Consider the following 18,252-nt stretch of genomic DNA (forward strand, 5'->3'; position numbering starts at 1 on the left):
CCCATTTTCTGTGTCAGGATACAGAGTCCTCAGAGAAGCATTGATGAGTTGGTGATTGTTTTTCCTCTGCGACAACACATTATATGGAAAAGCTGAGAAAATCATTCAGATTTAGTTTGAATGGTTATTAGCTACATCAAAGCCACCATACACTGTAGGCCTAAGACAACATGAGCATATTGTCATGATTTATGATTGCTAAATACTGCACAATTTAAACACTTGCCCCCCATTCCCCAAAATGTCTGTTAATATGTTATGCTAAAATGTTTATTCTACTGAGCCATTTACTTTGTTCTTATCTTCGTATTTCTTGTTGCATTGTCAAGAAGGAACCTGCAACTAAGCATTTCATTGGACAGTCTATTCCGTGTCTATCCCATACATACCACTAATAAAACTTGAAACTAATGTTGGCTAATTAACTGTGTGCATGTACTGAGCAGAGGAGATAGAGTGGAGCGCCTGAATGGAGAGCGGGAAGCGTCTTGATTAATCATGATTGACTCATTCAGAGCCATCGCTGCTTCCCCCATCACTCCCTCGCTCCTGCTCTACTTTATGGCTTGATTATGAAGATGCTCTCTTTTTTTCCTCTCTCTGTCGCCTTCCTCTCTCTCTCACCTCTTTCCGTCTGTCTCGCCCATACCTCTCTGGGGCGATACATGCTGTGCTGGTTTATTCATGTGTCCCAGGGAATGGAGGCTGTCAATCTGCCTCTCCTCCATCCTCCCCCTCTCCTCCATCCCTCAGTCTATCTCTCCTGTCATTCCTCGCTGCCTCCCTCTGTCACTCTCCCTCTCTTTTGTCTCTCTTACGTCTGTGGCAGGCCCACCCTCTTAGTTTTTTTCTGCAAAGGCCTCACTATTTATCTTAATCTTCATTTCTTTCTCTGTCTTTCTCGTCTTCACACAGTCACACTTTAACTCTTGTTTCCTCCCTGCCAATCTCTCTTCTTTTTTCTCATCTCTCTCTTCTGTCTATTCTGTGTTTCTGTCTTCATCTCCAGCCTTCGTGTGAGTGATGTATTGTATGGCCCAGCCCAGCTGGAGGAGTCCATGTGGACACAGCAGCTCAGTCTGATGCAGATGCTCTCATAGATCCACCATGGGAACCCATGTCTGTCTGCATCTTCTTTTCTAATCTGGTCTTCCTCTGCATATCCTCCTCTCGCTCCCTCTCTACTCTGTCCTTCACGTCAGCGTGTATATGTCCGTCCGTGTGTCAGTCTGTGTGCGTGTGTGAAAGGGCAATGCGTCTCATCAGTGGTCTGCTGTGGGATTTGCAGCAGCTGTTTTGGTGATACAGTAGCAGGAAACCTAGTTGGAGAAATGGGGACTATTAAAAGTTTAATAGAGTCATGTGAGATACAAACAACATCCTCCTTTTTTCCTCTCTCTGCCTATCCTTTCTTTCCTTCACTGCCCTTCCCGCTCTAGCTCCCCCTCTCTCATATCCTCCTCTATAATTCCCTCTCATCTTCTCTCTGTTCTCTCTCTGTTCTCTTGCTCAACACCTTCCTCTCTCATTTCCCTGTCTCACCCCTCCCAATCTCTCCTGCCACTCTTTTTATCCCTCCCTCCCCATCTCACTCTTCCTCCTTCTCCCTTCTCTCTCTCTCCCCCCTCTCTTTATGAATCATCCTCACCCTCTCTCTCCAGTGCTAGTGAGATAAGAAAGGAGGGAAGGAGCGAGGGAATGTGAGAGAGTAGAGACCGTACTAATGGTGTTCAGTGTAAAGCCCTCCCCAGTGTGGTAGTGGGCTGTTACCCAGCTGTCTGTGGGGCTTCTTGCCTGTCACTTCCAATCCCAGTGAGACCACAGCTACAACACACACAGCTAGCTAGCATTCCACCTTGCCCCGCCCTTACACACACACCCCTCCTCTCCACCACCTACTCTCTGGCTCTCAAAGACACACACACATGTATATGCTTGCACACAGAAGCATAATCACAGTACAGTCACACACGCACACACACTGGCTAACATTCACACACACACTGCTGGTGCAGTGTAGACTCCCCCTTGCTGAAAGCCAAATTCATTTAGTGAGCACTCTCCTTTTCCTAGCTCTGTGTGTGTATGTAACTATGTATGACTGTGTGTGTGTGTGTGTGTTTGCGTGCGCACACTTGCATCATCTCTTATTCATCCCTTTACTATCTCCATCTATCACGACTCTGAGAGAGGAAAACACATCAGGCTGAAAGTACAATAGTGCCTGTTCCTCACTATCTCTTATCTCACACACTTCTCTCACTCACTCTAACTCTGTCTTTTTTCTAATGCTCCCTTGTCCCAGACAGTAAGCAACAGTGTGTCAATGACATGTTAATGATAGGGTTATTACTGTTGTAAACACTATTACTGTTGTAAACACACAGACAGTTGGATCCCGTCCTTTCAGTCCGTCAGTCTGTTAGTTCTGTATAAGTAATATATATATATGTTGTCCCAGTTTGCCCTCCCTCTTCTCTGCTCTGGCGCTGGCCTGCCTCTGAGCTGTGGTCTCTGTGTGAGTGGCGTGTGGTCATCCCGTGGTCTGTTCGCAGTCCCAGTGCGGTTCGCTCGCTCGCTCGCTCAGACTGAGGCCTGTGACCCTGTCTGTCTGTCTGTGTCTGCTGACTGGTGTTTCCCAATAAAACCCTCTGTGGTTCTGATGGGGTGTGATTAGAAAGCCAGTGTACACACACGCACTACTCTAGACTTCTCAGATCACTCTTTCCTACTGTGTCAATCATCTCATTATAACACCATGAGAACTAGTGTTCTCCACCTCTTGAATAATCTGACAATGAACTGAGAAAAGTAATTCATCTTATCCTGCCATGAGGCTAGCCTGTAAATTATAATGATCTTAGAAAGAATGATAAATATTGTAAATGATCTTGCAGAAATTATGCATTTCACCCAAAGGCTTCACAAGTTTCCACTGAATATTACTTGGAAGTGAATGGTGGCAAATGTTTTACTTTTAAACTAAAAAACAGAACAGAGATGCTAGGTCTAGGTCCCAAGAAACAAAGAGATCTGATGTCGGATCTGACAATGAATCTCAACGGTTGTACAGTTGTCTCAAAACTGTGAAGGACGTCGTCATTACTCTGGACCCTGATCTCTCTTTTGACAAACATCTAAACAAAAATGAATGAATTTAAATTTTCATCTTCATAACATTGCAAAAATCTAAATACTTTTTGTCCAAAATGATGCAGAAAAATGACTCCATGCTTTTTCCACTTCAATGCTCTACTGCAATGCTCTACTCTCCGACTACCCGGATAAATCACTAAGTTAACTTCAGCTAGTGCTAAACACGACTGCTAGAATCTTGACTAGAACCTAAACATTTTATCATAAGCATTACATGGACCTACTCCTACCTATCTCCCCGATTTGATCCTGCCGTACACACCTACACCTACGCTACGGTCACCAGACGCAGGCCTCCTTATTGTTCCTAGAATTTTGAAGCAAACAGCTGCTATTCGGTCTTTTTTAGTATGTTATTAGGATCCCCATTGGCTGTGGCAAAAGCAGCAGCTACTCTTCCTGGAGTCCACACAAAACATGAAACATGACATAATACAGAACATTAATAGACAAGAACAGCTCAAGGACAGAACTACGTAAAAAAAGGTTAAAGGCACACGTAGCCTACATATCAGTACATACACACAAACTATCTAGGTCAAATAGGGGAGAGGCGTTGTGCCGTGAGGTGTTGCTTTATCTGTTTCTTTAAACCAGGTTTGCTGTTTATTTTAGCAATATGAGATGGAACGGAATTGCATGCAATAATGGCTCTATATAATACTGTATGCTTTCTTGAATTTGTTCTGGATTTGGGGACTGTGAAAAGACACCTGGTGGCATGTCTGGTGGGGTAAGTGTGTGTGCCAGAGCTGTGTGTAACTGTACAAATTAAATAGATAGATAGATAGATAGCTCTGAATCCATGATATGGCAGAGGTTGAAAAGCCATAACACATGTTTTTTTTCAACAACAGGTTATGGTCAATAATATCAGTCTGCACTGAAATGTAACAGTACAGCGCCCACAATCATTCAACCAATCATTAGTCATTTGTGCCAGTGCAGTACATGTTGAGTGCCCTAGCCTGGGTCCTGACTTTCGAGGGAGTTCTTCCTAGCCACCATGCTTCTACGTCTGCATTGCTTACTCTTTGGGGTTTTATGCTGGGTTTCTGTACAGCACTTTGTGATGATGTAAAAAAGGGCGTTATAAATACATTTGATTGATTGATTATCTCCCCCAGTAGAAGGAACTGTCTTATCCAAGCTAGACTGAACACCAGGGGCTACTTCCAATAGTTTAGTGTTTTGTAATAACTGACTAGTAATGACCTGTTATGGCCAATCAAGGAAGGAAGGAATGATTGATTTGATAGGTTTTTAAACTGGTCCTAGGTAACGGCGTGATTTAGGACAGTGAATACAGGTAAAACTAGAGCCATGCTCTACTATATCTCCAGTCTATCCACAGTGGACTGCACAGCAGCAATTAGGGTCTCATGTGTACAGGTAGTGTAGTTCTGTTTAATTTCCTGTCCAAGCCTCTGCTGCATGTGTAGAAGCCATAAGAAGCTCTATTGGCTCTATTTGTTAGACGGCCAGGGAGTCAGGTGCAGCACAGACGCCACACTGTGAGGTCAGAGACCGGGCAGGGGATGGGGAGGGAGAGAGCGAGATAGGGAGGGTCGAGGGAGGGAGGGATAGAGAGTGTGAGGGATGGGGGGAAAGAGAGAGAGAGAGAGAGGGAGGCATGTGAGGGTCACAGAGAGGTACAGCTGGGAGGCAGTTGGAAACAGAGAGATTGAGCAGAGGGTTGGCAGGATGTAATAAAGAGTAGTGTGTTTAATTTGATTTAATTTAATATTTGTGTAGTTTTATGTGCAGAGCCTTCAACAAAGCCCAAAATCCTCCTGAAAGTACCGTATGTCTACAGCTACAGAGATGATACCTCACTGACATAGTGTCATAGTCAGGGTAGGTTTAGTCTTATTCTGGGGTGGAGAATGTATCCTGTTTATTGTGTGTGTCTCCATGTATGATTGTATGTGTTTGAGGGCTTCGGGTCTGATATGTGAGGATAGAGGTCACTAGTGTGGCAAGGGTTGTCATTCTGCAGTCTTAGAGAGAGAGAGAGAGAGAGAGAGTGTGTGTGTGTGTGTGTGTGTGTGTGTGTGTGTGTGTGTGTGCGTGTGTGTGTGAGAGTGCTGCATGCGTACAGTGTGTATGTTTTGTATTTGCGCCTGTGTACTGTGTGTGTGTGTGAGTGCTGCATGCGTACAGTGTGTATGTTTTGTATTTGCGCCTGTGTACTGTGTGTGTGCGTGTGCGTGTGTGTGTGTGTGTGTGTGTGTGTGTGTGTGTGTGTGTGTGTGTGTGTGTGAGTGCTGCATGCATACAGTGTGTATGTTTTGTATTCGCGCCTGTGTACTGTGCGTGTGCGTGTGTGTGTGAGTGCTGCATGCATACAGTGTGTATGTTTTGTATTTGCGCCTGTGTACTGTGCGTGTGCGTGTGTGTGTGTGTGAGTGCTGCGTGCGTACAGTGTGTATGTTTTGTATTTGCGCCTGTGTACTGTGTATGTGTGTGTGAGAGAGTCAGCTCGTGAGTCAGTGAGTGTGTAGTGGTGAGTCAATGGCTGCTTACAGCTATGGAACATGCAGTCACAGTGCTCCAGTCCTGAGGGAATCACTGACTGGTCTTACCCACAGAGCCTCACACTGCTGCTGCTGCTGCTGCTGCCTGCTCAATGTCACTCTGACATTTACTCTCACAGGGAAACATCCACGCTGAAGGGAATTCAATGCAAAATGGCAGCACACATACTATACATGCTTAGAAGAATTCAATACAAAACAAAAACGCCACTATACAGGTATATTTTGACCAAAATACATACGAGTCCTTTTCTCCCAAATTCTTTAGAACTCTAGCCAACATTAGACACCAACCCCTCCCCTACTCTTCTCGCTGTGTAAGTGTGACCATGATGTCCCAGCTATCCACCAGATGGTGTCATTTGGCCAAATGATGTAGATGTCTCTCTGGTTCCCTCTCTCAACACCCCCTCCCTCTTCCCTATACCTCACCACCATCCATCTACCCCACATTCATAGTTTTCTCTCTTTCCATATCTTTCACCTCCTTTTTGAATGTTGTGTATCATCTTTCCTCCGTCCTGCTTTGATGATATTGAGAACATGTTTAAATAGAATGTGGGGAAGGGGAGGTAACAGAAATGTTTCCATTTGGATAAAACAATGTATATGTCTGTTTGAGTATAAATTGCTGTGGCTGAGTTCACATGTGTTGTATATGTGTATGAATATTTATGTATGTATGTTTGCGTGTGTGTGTGTGTGTGTGTGTGTGTGTGTGTGTGTGTGTGTGCATTAGTTACTCTCAGTTCAGGGAAGGGTTAATGTTGTCAGTAACAGGAATAATTCCCAGATGGAAGACTTTTAGCTGCTGAACTTAATTGGCATGACATGGCCCAGGCACCCAGCCAACCTGCCTGGCCATTCCACAGCTGTGTGTGGAGAGAGAGAGGGAGGGAGGAAGAGAGAGAGGCACAGAGAGAAGGATATGGAGAGAGGAAGAGGAAGAAAGGGTAGAAAAGAGAGGAAGGGAGAGAGATAAGGAGAGAAGAAGAGAGGGAGGGAAAGAGGGAAAGAGACGGGGGGTGAGGGGTATAATACCTCATCTGTTTGTCAGACCTATCTTTCCATGTACTTCCATTCTGTAACACAAAACAATATTAGAGGCCTGTAATGATTTGCATGTAACGATTAAACAGCTCATCATGTATGTGTGTGGGGGAGGAGGGATACGGCTGGGGAGGGATATGGTGTGTGTGGGGGAGGAGGGATACGGCTGGGGAGGGATATGGTGTGTGTGGGGGAGGAGGGATACGGCTGGGGAGGGATATGGTGTGTGTGGGGGAGGAGGGATATGGTGTGTGTGGGGGAGGAGGGATACGGCAGGGGAGGGATATGGTGTGTGTGGGGGAGGAGGGATATGGTGTGTGTGGGGGAAGAGGGATACGGCTGGGGAGGGATTTGGTGTGTGTGGGGGAGGAGGGATACGGCTGGGGAGGGATATGGTGTGTGTGGGGGAGGAGGGATACGGCTGGGGAGGGATATGGTGTGTGTGGGGGAGGAGGAATACGGCTGGGGAGGGATATGGTGTGTGTGGGGGAGGAGGGATACGGCTGGGGAGGGATATGGTGTGTGTGGGGGAGGAGGGATACGGCTGGGGAGGGATATGGTGTGTGTGGGGGAGGAGGGATATGGTGTGTGTGGGGGAAGAGGGATACGGCTGGGGAGGGATTTGGTGTGTGTGGGGGAGGTGGGATATGGTGTGTGTGGGGGAGGAGGGATACGGCTGGGGAGGGATATGGTGTGTGTGGGGGAGGAGGGATACGGCTGGGGAGGGATATGGTGTGTGTGGGGCAGGAGGGATACGGCTGGGGAGGGATATGGTGTGTGGGGGGCAGGAGGGATACGGCTGGGGAGGGATACGGCTGGGGAGGGATATGGTGTGTGTGGGGGAGGAGGGATATGGTGTGTGTGGGGCAGGAGGGATACGGCTGGGGAGGGATACGGTGTGGGGAATTGGATACGGCTGGGGAGGGATATAATGTGTTTGGGGTAGGGATACGGCTGGGGAGGGATAAGGTGTGAGGAGGAAGGAGGGATATAGCTGGGGAGGGATACGGTGGGGGGGGATACGGCTTGGGGTCAAACTCTGAGTCTAGGGTGACGCTGAATCAACTGTCTGACTCACACTAAAGTAAAGACTTCATTAGAGATCAAGCTGAAAAGGTCTCTCATTCTACAGAGCCTGCAGTGTTCATCTGTTACAGGTTTGTAGATGGAACCTTTCCTCTGACCTCCACAGGAATGTACTGAACTAGGTTCATCTAATAATGTCAATGAGTAACATATAGTATCTCCAATCTTTATTGGAGATTTATTTCAGCTTGTTGTGGAGATTTTATCTCTAAAGAACTGAATCTAGTTTCCATGAAAATATCAACATAGTCAGCAGTGTCTGTGACCTTGGATTGTCTCTTTCTAGCCCGTTTCCATTACCAGGTCCTGAACAAAGCCTGACTCATGTATTGGTGGATACAACACAGTAAGCCTTTCTCAATGCTGTTTTCTGTTGAACAAATGACATTTCAGGGATGTATCTGGTGTAATGCACTGAGTTCTTCTCTCCTTTTGTTCACACGGATAGTCACACACTGACATGCACTACAACACATCTACTGTCTTTCTCTCTCGTTACATGTGTGCATGTTGTATGTATTGTTGGATTGTTGTTCACACACAACTGCACTCCAGATCCCAGCTGTTTTGGGCCAGTTAAACAACACAGCTCCCCCAAGGATTTTCCAAACATAGCATCATGAATTTTTCAAAATTGACATCCACCGTCTGCCCCTCAGCCAGCAGGCCCACATGTACACACACACTCTCCCTCTCTTCTCTCTATCCCTCTTCCAGTCTCTCACTGCTCTCCTCTTTCGGTCTGTCTCTCTCGCTCTCTCTTTTCACACACACACACACACACACACACACACACACACACACACACACACACACACACACACACACACACACACACACACACACACACACACACACACACACACACACACACACACACACACACTGCATCTGTTCGCAAGAATCCCTGCCAGTATATTTTACACTTATGTGAATGAATGCATCCTAGTGTGAGACTGTTTATAGCGAGAGAAGCATCAGACATTTGGTACCGGCAGGGAGACAGAACCAAACACACATTCACTGGCAGATATCACTTGACAAATGGCCTGCAAAGATAAAACATGTCATATAAATGTAACCGTAATAGAATGATGGATACATACATGGTCATAGTAGATTGTTTGTATTTGTACCAAATGTATGCACTTGACTTGACCATGGGTTTCTGGTTTTGTCACTGTATATGAATTACACGCCGTGTGTGTTTGTGCATGAACGCTGTGTGTATCCATGCGCATTTGTGTGTGTGTGTGTGTGTACACAAGTGGTGTGTATTTTGTCTTATGCATAACTTACACTCTCCTCCCTCCACACTACCATCCACTCCAGTCTTCCACAGAGCCAGGCAGTGAGAGGAGCTTTTATCCACTGCAGCCTGCCTGAATCCCAATTAGTCACACAATTGGCTTTTGCCAAGCAGCCTGATCAGAGTACAGTACATAGCCAGAGGAAAATACTGCAGCACTCTACTCACAGGCAGCACCAAGGGTGGGCTGTCTAGCTGGCTCTCTATAGGGACACTGACTCACACAGACACACAGTAGATTTACAGGGGAGCAAAGGCATACGTACTGTACATACAGTATATATACGCTTATACACACTTACACATACAGTATATATACGCTTATACACACTTACACATACAGTATATACAAGAACAATATACAGACATACACACCAAATTGTACAAATGAGTGTATAGTACATAATCATACATCACATTTATACAATACTTCTACATGTGTGTATAATATATAACACAGACCTATAGAGGAAAGAGGGAGCACTGAACAACGATAGCTACATAACCAACATGTCAGTAGTAATATGCATGCAAACCCACACCCTCACATACCATATGCAGGCTCACACACAAACGCCACCAGGCCTGTATGCTTTATTGAACACACACAAATCTGAGTAGCTGCCAACACAAGTCCATGGGTCTAAGCGTGAGGCGGTAGTGAGATGGAAATGAGCCTGATCCTAGTTTGGATGTGTGTCTCGTTTCCTGGAGATTCTCCACATTCATATCAAAACAGTGACCACCTCAATGTACATACATACACACACACTCGCACGCGCATGTACACACACATACTGTACACACACACACACGGACACACACACATGCAGCACATTTGTACAAGCTCAACAGTGCACCCCGACCCACAAATCCAACAGGAAATAAGTGGGATAAACCTAATTATGGCAGTGTGACAGACTAAGTCTCACACATGCCCTTGAGCACACAGACAGGAAGGGGAATTTACCTTGTGAAAACACACGAACACACCCAAATAGCCAAATGTTTGCACTGCTGGTTATAGCCGTGGGAAGCAATGGTGCTGCAGCACCCCCTGAAAAATATAAAAAGTAGTGCACTGGGCCTTTACTAGTCCAGTATTAGCGGACCGATATAGCTCTCGGTAGAATGGGTAAAAAAAAACATTGCAGAAAGACACTGTTCACGTCACTTTGATTTCAACCGTTCTGTTTAACCAATGTGAACATCCCGCTTGTCCAGTTTCACATTTGTAGAGATTTTTTTTTCTTCTTAATGTACAGTACCAGTCAAAAGTTTGGACACACCTACTCATTCAAGGGTTTTTCTTTATTTGTACTATTTTCTACATTGTAGAATAATAGTGAAGACATCAACACTATGAAATTACACATATGGAATCATGTAGTAACCAAAAAAGTGTTAAACAAATCAAAATATATTTTATATTTGAGATTCTTCAAAGTAGTCACCATTTGCCTTGATGACAGCTTTGCACACTCTTGGCATTCTCTCAACCAGCTTCATGAGGTAGTCACCTGGAATTAATTTAAATTAACAGGTGTGCCTTGATAAAAGTTAATTTGTGGAATTAATTTCCTTCTTAATGCCAATCAGTTGTGTTGTGAGGGGGTGGTCAGGGAAGATGGCCCTATTTGGTAAAGGACCAAGTCCATATTATGGCAAGAACAGCTGAAATAAGCAAAGACAAACGGCAGCCCATCATCCCTTTAAGACATGAAGGTCAGTCCAGAACATTTCAAGAAGTTTCTTCAAGTGCAGTCTCAAAAACCATCAAACGCTATGATGGAACTGGCTCTCATGAGGACCACCACAAGAAAGGAAGACCCAGAGTTACCTGGGTCTTAAGGGGATAAGTTCATTAGAGTTACCAGCCTCAGAAATTGCAGCTCAAATAAATGCTTCACAGAGTTCAAGTAACAGACACATCTCAAACATCAACTGTTCAGAGGAGACTGCATGAATCAGGCCTTTATTTTATTTTTTACGTATTTAACCTTTATTTAACTAGGCAAGTCAGTTAAGAACAAATTCTTATTTACAATGACGGCCTACTGGGGATCAGTGGGTTAACTGTCTTGTTCAGGGGCAGAACGACCGATTTTTACCTTGTCAGCTCGCAGATTCGATCCAGCAACCTTTCAGTTACTGGTCCAATGCTCTAATCACTAGGCTAACTAACTCTATTATGATAAAATATATATATATATATATATCTCGCATAGCACATTAGTACACCCTTGTGGTTGAATATATATGTATCTATTGTCAGTCCTAGGATACAACAATGAATAATGTGGAACAAATAAATACCATCAAAGGATACCTTACAACTTACAATGAACACCTTGTGAAACAGCTGTGAAAACCAACATGGCAATATTTAAGATTTTAATACAGCAACGTTTATGTTTTTGTGATACAGGAGTGTCATTCATTTATTTTCACAGATTATTTTTTGTACACTCACATGGCATTCAGACTGAAATACTTAATTCTGGTGTGTGTGATAGAGAGGTGGGTGATGTGTGGTTGTGAGGTTCTGCCTGTCACTTGTTCTCAACAACAGTCTCGGAAGGGGGACTTGAAGAGGGGGACTGCGAAGTCCAGGCACTGCTGCTCTCTTTGTTCCCGAGTGTTTGCAGTGCTAGTGTTTTTAGTTCATCTGTGTATCTCAAATATTATGTGTCCAGTATGATACGGCTAGCAAACTTAATTAGCAGATAATGACAACATGACAATAGCAGTAGCTTTAAATGATGCAATGAGATGGAGGAGGGGATGGGATGAGTGGGCAGATTGTTGGGCAATCAGACGTCACTAGATGCAGAATTTCGTCTGGAGGGAAAGGAGAGAAAGGGTTAAAGGATGAGAACCTCACTAGTGTCTTCTAGTCCAGTGACTAGACTTACCTGCCTCTGTTCCTCCAGTCTGACACAAGTCACCTCTGAAAGCATGTGATGGATTAGTGCAGTGTTATGAAGGGGAGACATATTTCTCAACAGTGTAGCCTACCTCAACCTACTCCCCTTTCGACTCAGCGCACAGAGAATCAGACTGATCCAAACTGGCTCTGGTGGATGAGATACCTCCTGGGTGGCTCGGATAGTTGACGGTCCTAAAGTCATTTGGGGAGGTCAATTGAAGAGGTACATTTTTATGAGCTCAGCATAACTAACATTTCTTGCTTTATCAAATGTCAACCAAAAGCTTAACATACTTTGACTCACGGGCTTCACTGAAGTAAGTGTAGGGCGTCAGGGCTCTCTGTGGTCGACCGTCCAACTGCTCCAACTGGTGAAGATGGTTGGCTTGAATTGTGAATTTCTCTGCCCCCTATGAATGTTGGGCCTCTTGTCGAGATCAGTGGTGCCTTCACAGTACTTCGCCTGGTTGGAAAGATAAAATAAAATCTCCTCGAGGGATGCCATTGAAGTGCAAGCTGCATACAAACAGAAAGCAGCTACGATAACAGTTAGCTAGCTAGATAATTTTAGCTAAATAAAACTGTCTGGCTGAGGTATATAAGTAGCTAGCAATGTCAATATAAAATCAACATAAAAACAGCTTAAATGACTTATTCCTATTTAACAATATTTTTGTATATAAACAAAAAAATACATATGGTAAAGAAATAGTGTTATCTTTCCAGTCTTTTCAGTCCTCTGAAGCAGAAGGTAGTCAGAAGGTTGTCGCCGTCAAAAACACTGTCCTTGGAGAATAATTCTGAGGTAATAGTTCTGCGCGGACTGAGCCAGGTGAAATAGAACTAGAACTGCCGGCGTCCTCCTTCCATCGCGGCCGCTATTAGGTCAAATAGAGCCAAGCAACCAGCCTCGCAACGCACGCTTTGGTTCATTACGTAATCCGGTCCGAATTTTGCAAGCTTTAGCAACAGCCTTTAGCAACACAAGCTAGAACTCATTGAATTCCATTGTGATTTAGAGGGGGAAACTATTTGGCATGACAGGACTATCATTTGTTTTTCAACAGGACAATGACCAAACACACCTCCAGGCTGTGTAAGTGCTATTTGACCAAGAAGGAGAGTGATGGAGTGCTGCATCAGATGACCTGGCCTCCACAATCACCAGACCTCAATCCAATTGAGATGGTTTGGGATGAGTTGGACTGCAGAGTGAAGGAAAAGCAGCCAACAAGTGCTCAGCATATGTGGGAACTCCTTCAAGACTGCTTTAAAAGCATTCCCGGGTGATGCTGGTTGAGAGAATGCAAAGCTGCCATCAAAGCCAAGGGTGGCTACTTTGAAGAATCTAACATACATTTTGATTTATTCAACACTTTTTAAGTTGCTACATGATTCCATATCTGCTATTTCACAGTTTTGATGTCTTATTTTTACAATGTAAAAAATAAAGAAAAACCCTGGAACGAGTAGCTGTGTCCAAACTTTTGACTGGTACTGTGTTTGTCCTACGAGGTTGAAATCTGCAACAGTTTAATGTGTGCTACTGTGAACTAAGGAGTAGCTGCTGAGTTCAGAACAGAGAGAACCTGCCTGGAGAATGGGAGGTGGAATTTGTTCTCCTCTTGATGGAGTTGTAAACAGAACTATCATTATAGTGAAACATGCCCTGACAGACTGACTTTTACACACATGGGAGGGAGGCAACAAGTGAAGAGTAGAGAGATAGAACGAGAGAGAGAGTGTGAGAGAGAGGGGAGACAGGCACAGAAAGAGAGAGATCTGATAGAGAGAGAGTGAGGAGGAAGAGAGAGATGAGTCACTGCTCTGAGGGTGGCTATAGGCAATGAGGTACAGGGCCAGAGGTGACAAACATACTCACTCAGGGAATAAGCCCCATCTATCAGAGTGATCGATGCTCTCTGACAAGTGTGTGTGTGTGACTCCCTTTGGTTGCATGCATGTTTTTGTGTGTGTGCGTGTGCTTGTGTGTGTGTGTGTGTGTGTGTGTGTGTGTGTGTGTGCCTGCATGCGTGCGTGTGCAGCAGGTAACACAGTCACAGACAGGAACAGAGTGACAACACTGTTTCAAACAGGAATGCTTTCAAAGCAGACAGCTGGAGTGAGTTCAAAGCGCTGTGTTGCTTTACAGTAACATGATAGAAATACAAACTACGGAGTACTCCATCAACAAATGTTAGTCTCTATGATTTATATTACAGCTAGCTATAGGTTGCAGATGCAAAAACGTACAGTAAAAAGAGTCCTTGCTGACTTCTATCTTCTCATGTTGACAGAACAAAAATAACAGACACACCCAGTGGTGTAGTGGTGCCTGGAGAAGTGGATATACTCACATTTTGCCCCAAACTAATCAAATGGCCTCTGCCCAGCGAAGGAAAGGAGCCCTGTGTGAAAAATTCTATGAGAAACAGTGACATACACTCTGAATGACCTAAAAGGATAAATCACATATTGGTCTTTCACAGTGAGACCAACCCAAGCTGTACTGTGCAGTAGGTCTCCTATTGAAATATATATTAGTCAGAAATTCATAGGTGTCAGATTTTCTCCTCTTTTTTTCAGGTTTTTGTTCTCAAAGTAACACTTCTTTTTCAAAGTCCATAACTATTCCACATCAGGAGACGACTTTTACATATATTTTTAAGGGTAGTTACCCTCTATTTCAAGTGTGCAGGCACCTAGCACTATTGTTTGATTGAGTGGTGATTCTGTAGCACATGAGACTTGTGTTTGCGAAATAAATGGCAACTGGACCGATGCAAATAGGCCTAATCATGATATTCTGACAGGTACGCATAGGCTATTTTGTAACTAGTTAACATTTAATAGAGTTTTTCGGGAAAGCCTTTCCATCAACCATGAGACAGTTAGGCCTATCATTGGCATCACTATATATAAAGGCATTATCCTAATCATATTAGCAACCCATGATAGTTGTTGCATCTTTATATCCCCCCTATTTCTAACATATATTTCCATCTCTATCCATGAAACCGCTTGCGTGTGCTGTGAGCATTTTGGAATATTCACCCGTAGGCCTACTGCGAAGTGTACATTCCTGCGCCTAAAATGTGAATTAATTATAGTTGATCAACATTTTAAGATAAACATTCCGATCTGTTCCATCAGCCCTGTTAATTGATATGGCATATACCTCTACTACACTACTCTGATACCTATCAATGAGGATTAAGTGAGCATACGCAATGCCCACTGAAAAATTCGTGGGTATACGGCGTATACCCTCACCACTGCACACACCTCATTATATTCTGTCCATGTGCATGGCATAATGGTCTTGGTCTCATATGAGAATACTGTAAACAGAATCATTACTTTCTGCTTTGAAATGAACGTAAGTGTAATTTTTTCAGTCTCCCTCACTACATTTCTAATCTTTAATTCGGACTGTGGACACGAGTAGGGAGCTTTCCCGCTCAGTTTAGGAAAATAAGGATTTAAATTAACGGCGGAATTTACTGAGCATTTATGTAGCGTGACTGACAGCGGGAGTCTGTGAAGGGGTATGTGTGTGTGTGTGTATAATAATTGGAACTTCAATGCCCACAATCCCCACAGACTCTTCAACTCCCCCTCCATTGCCCGCAACCAGTCATTGGACATCCGAACCATGATTGGTCCGAATTTTCCTATGATGTCAATACCCAACGTGGGACAATGTATTGCTTATTGGCTAGAGTAGGCACCAAGCTCGGCCAATCAGAGAGCGATTAGACAGTTTTTACAGCGGCAAGCTTTTAAGGTGGTCTTGAAGTATTTGTATGCTCTGCTTTCCTCAAATTGAATCTCCTCAGAGGCGGATATCATTTCTCGAAGATAATGTTTGCCTGTCTCATCGCGCAGTTATGTTACATTTACATAGTTGTTTACATCTAAGGCTGTCATTTTTCTCCTATAGCCTAGACATGTTTATATCGATCAATTTGAGTGAAGTTATAGTGCTTAGATAACAACCTAACATTACATGCATGACTTTTGGAAGAAAATTGCGGAAAACTCACGTGTTTAGGTTTACTGATGAAGAATCATTACTGCCAAGTTAAATATGTTTGCAATCTGATACAGTTTCAATGTGCATGTGTAGGTTTTAGAAATATGATAATGCGGCTGCATTGTTGACTATAGTTCAACTATGATCATTATGCACATTGTGATCAGACAGGTAGGTTCAAATCAAATTTGATTTGTCACATGCACCGAATACAACAAGTGTGGACCTTACAGTGAAATGCTTACTTACAAGCCCTTAACCAACAATGAAGTTTTAAGAAAAATACCTAAAAAAAAGAGAAATAAAATAAACAAATAAAGAGCAGCAGTAAAATAACAATAGCGAGGCTATATACAGGGGATATCGGTACAGAGTCAATGTGCGGGGGCACCGGTTAGTCAAGGTAATTTGAGGTTCAAAGCTCACCTCTCTGAAGATTCAATAGGCCTACATATAGAACCTTTGGGACTTGTTGAGTTTACCTGTTAAATTGAGAGGTGAGATTGATGCAGACTGAAAACATGTACACAGAAAACCTTAGTCATTAGGGAGCTGCCATGAAATTACTATTAAAATGGCTCTTATAGATACATCAAAGGCCAATGCTGCATGCAGGTTCACTACACATACAATACAGATTGAATCGTCTGTTTATTTTGTTTCTATAAATCACCATCTGACATCATTCAAGTTAATACAGTTTGGTAAGATAAGAATAGAATATGTAAGTGTGACTTGATTAAGTAACCTACATTATACTCTGCAAGAGAAGGTAGAGGGGTCAGTGGGAGAAGGAGGGGTTAGTGAATGGGATAAGGGCAGTTTACACTTGAGTATGGAGTATCACAAACACTGGTCAAAAACACTGGTACCACCAACAAGTGACCATACTGGTCACTATACTTAGGTGTTGTCAGGCTCATCTCAAGGTGCCTTAATAGACAGAAACACTCATCCCTATTAAGCCGGCACCCAGCCCTGTTTATCCAGCACCACCCAGTCAGCCCTGTGTAGATTAGACAGCTCATCAGCCTATCAGCCTTGAACCCTGTGCTCCTGATCAGCTCTCCCAGGGAAATAGACTCAGAGTCATGTGAATAATTACCTGCCTAGATAACCATGATTAGTGCAATCCCCTACCTGCCTGGGAGGAGGGTACGGTAATATCACCTCTCAGATGGAGGGAGGGAGGGAGGGAGGGAGGGAGGGAGGGAGGGAGGGAGGGAGGGAGGGAGGGAGGGAGGGAGGGAGGGAGGGAGGGAGGGAGGGAGGGAGGGAGGGAGGGAGGGAGGGAGGGAGGGAGGGAGGGAGAATGAGCTAGAGAGACAGAGAGGCGGGGGTGGGGTGGGAAATTAGTTATTGGATGATGAAGTGTGTAAGATGAAGACCAATAAGAGATGGATGGATAAAGAATGAGAGAGGGGTGTGAGGGTTAATAGGGATATGAAAAACGCTAGTTACTGACTGTAAGAGAGAAGTATTGATGTGCAGCACAGTTAGGCTATCTGAGGTCCAGGTGTGTTATTTCACCTATTATTGGGGGCTTTAGTGTATCAAATGCCTTAGTTATTGTAAACTTCAGTTGTGTAAAAATGAAAAGAGCTTTACCTGTTAGGTGACTTCTTTTTCAAGATGCCGTAAGAGATGTGTGCGTGCCTGTCTGCCTGTGTGTTCTTTCCTTGTACGGGTCTTGGAAGCCATGAGAGTGGGATGTTCAATCGTAAGGGATTAATTCCTGGTTGATCAAGTTCAACAGCGAAGCTGCCCTCAGTAAACTCATCTAGCCTATAGCCAAATGGTGGGATTACTTACTTATGGAAATAATACCCTTTAACAAACAGGTCTGGGCTGAAATAACCTCTACAATATTCAAATGTCTCAAGATGCTGTTATTTACATCTGATGTATTTATTATATGTGTGTGTTTCTGTTTGTGCGTGCGAACTAGAATACAGACAGGTCTTTTATCTTCTCAGAATGACTAATTATCTGTATTTGTGTGCGTTTTTGTGTTTTGTTTATGTGTGTGCACTCATATCTGTAACGATAGTGTGTGAGGATGTGTGTCTCTGTGCCTGTCTCTTTGTGCATGGCTGATTGCTTTGTCCATCTGACCACAATTGAAAGGGTATCTCTAGCTATCTCAGTG

This window comes from Oncorhynchus kisutch, linkage group LG13, assembly GCF_002021735.2.
Source record: "Oncorhynchus kisutch isolate 150728-3 linkage group LG13, Okis_V2, whole genome shotgun sequence".
Lineage (NCBI taxonomy): Eukaryota > Metazoa > Chordata > Actinopteri > Salmoniformes > Salmonidae > Oncorhynchus > Oncorhynchus kisutch.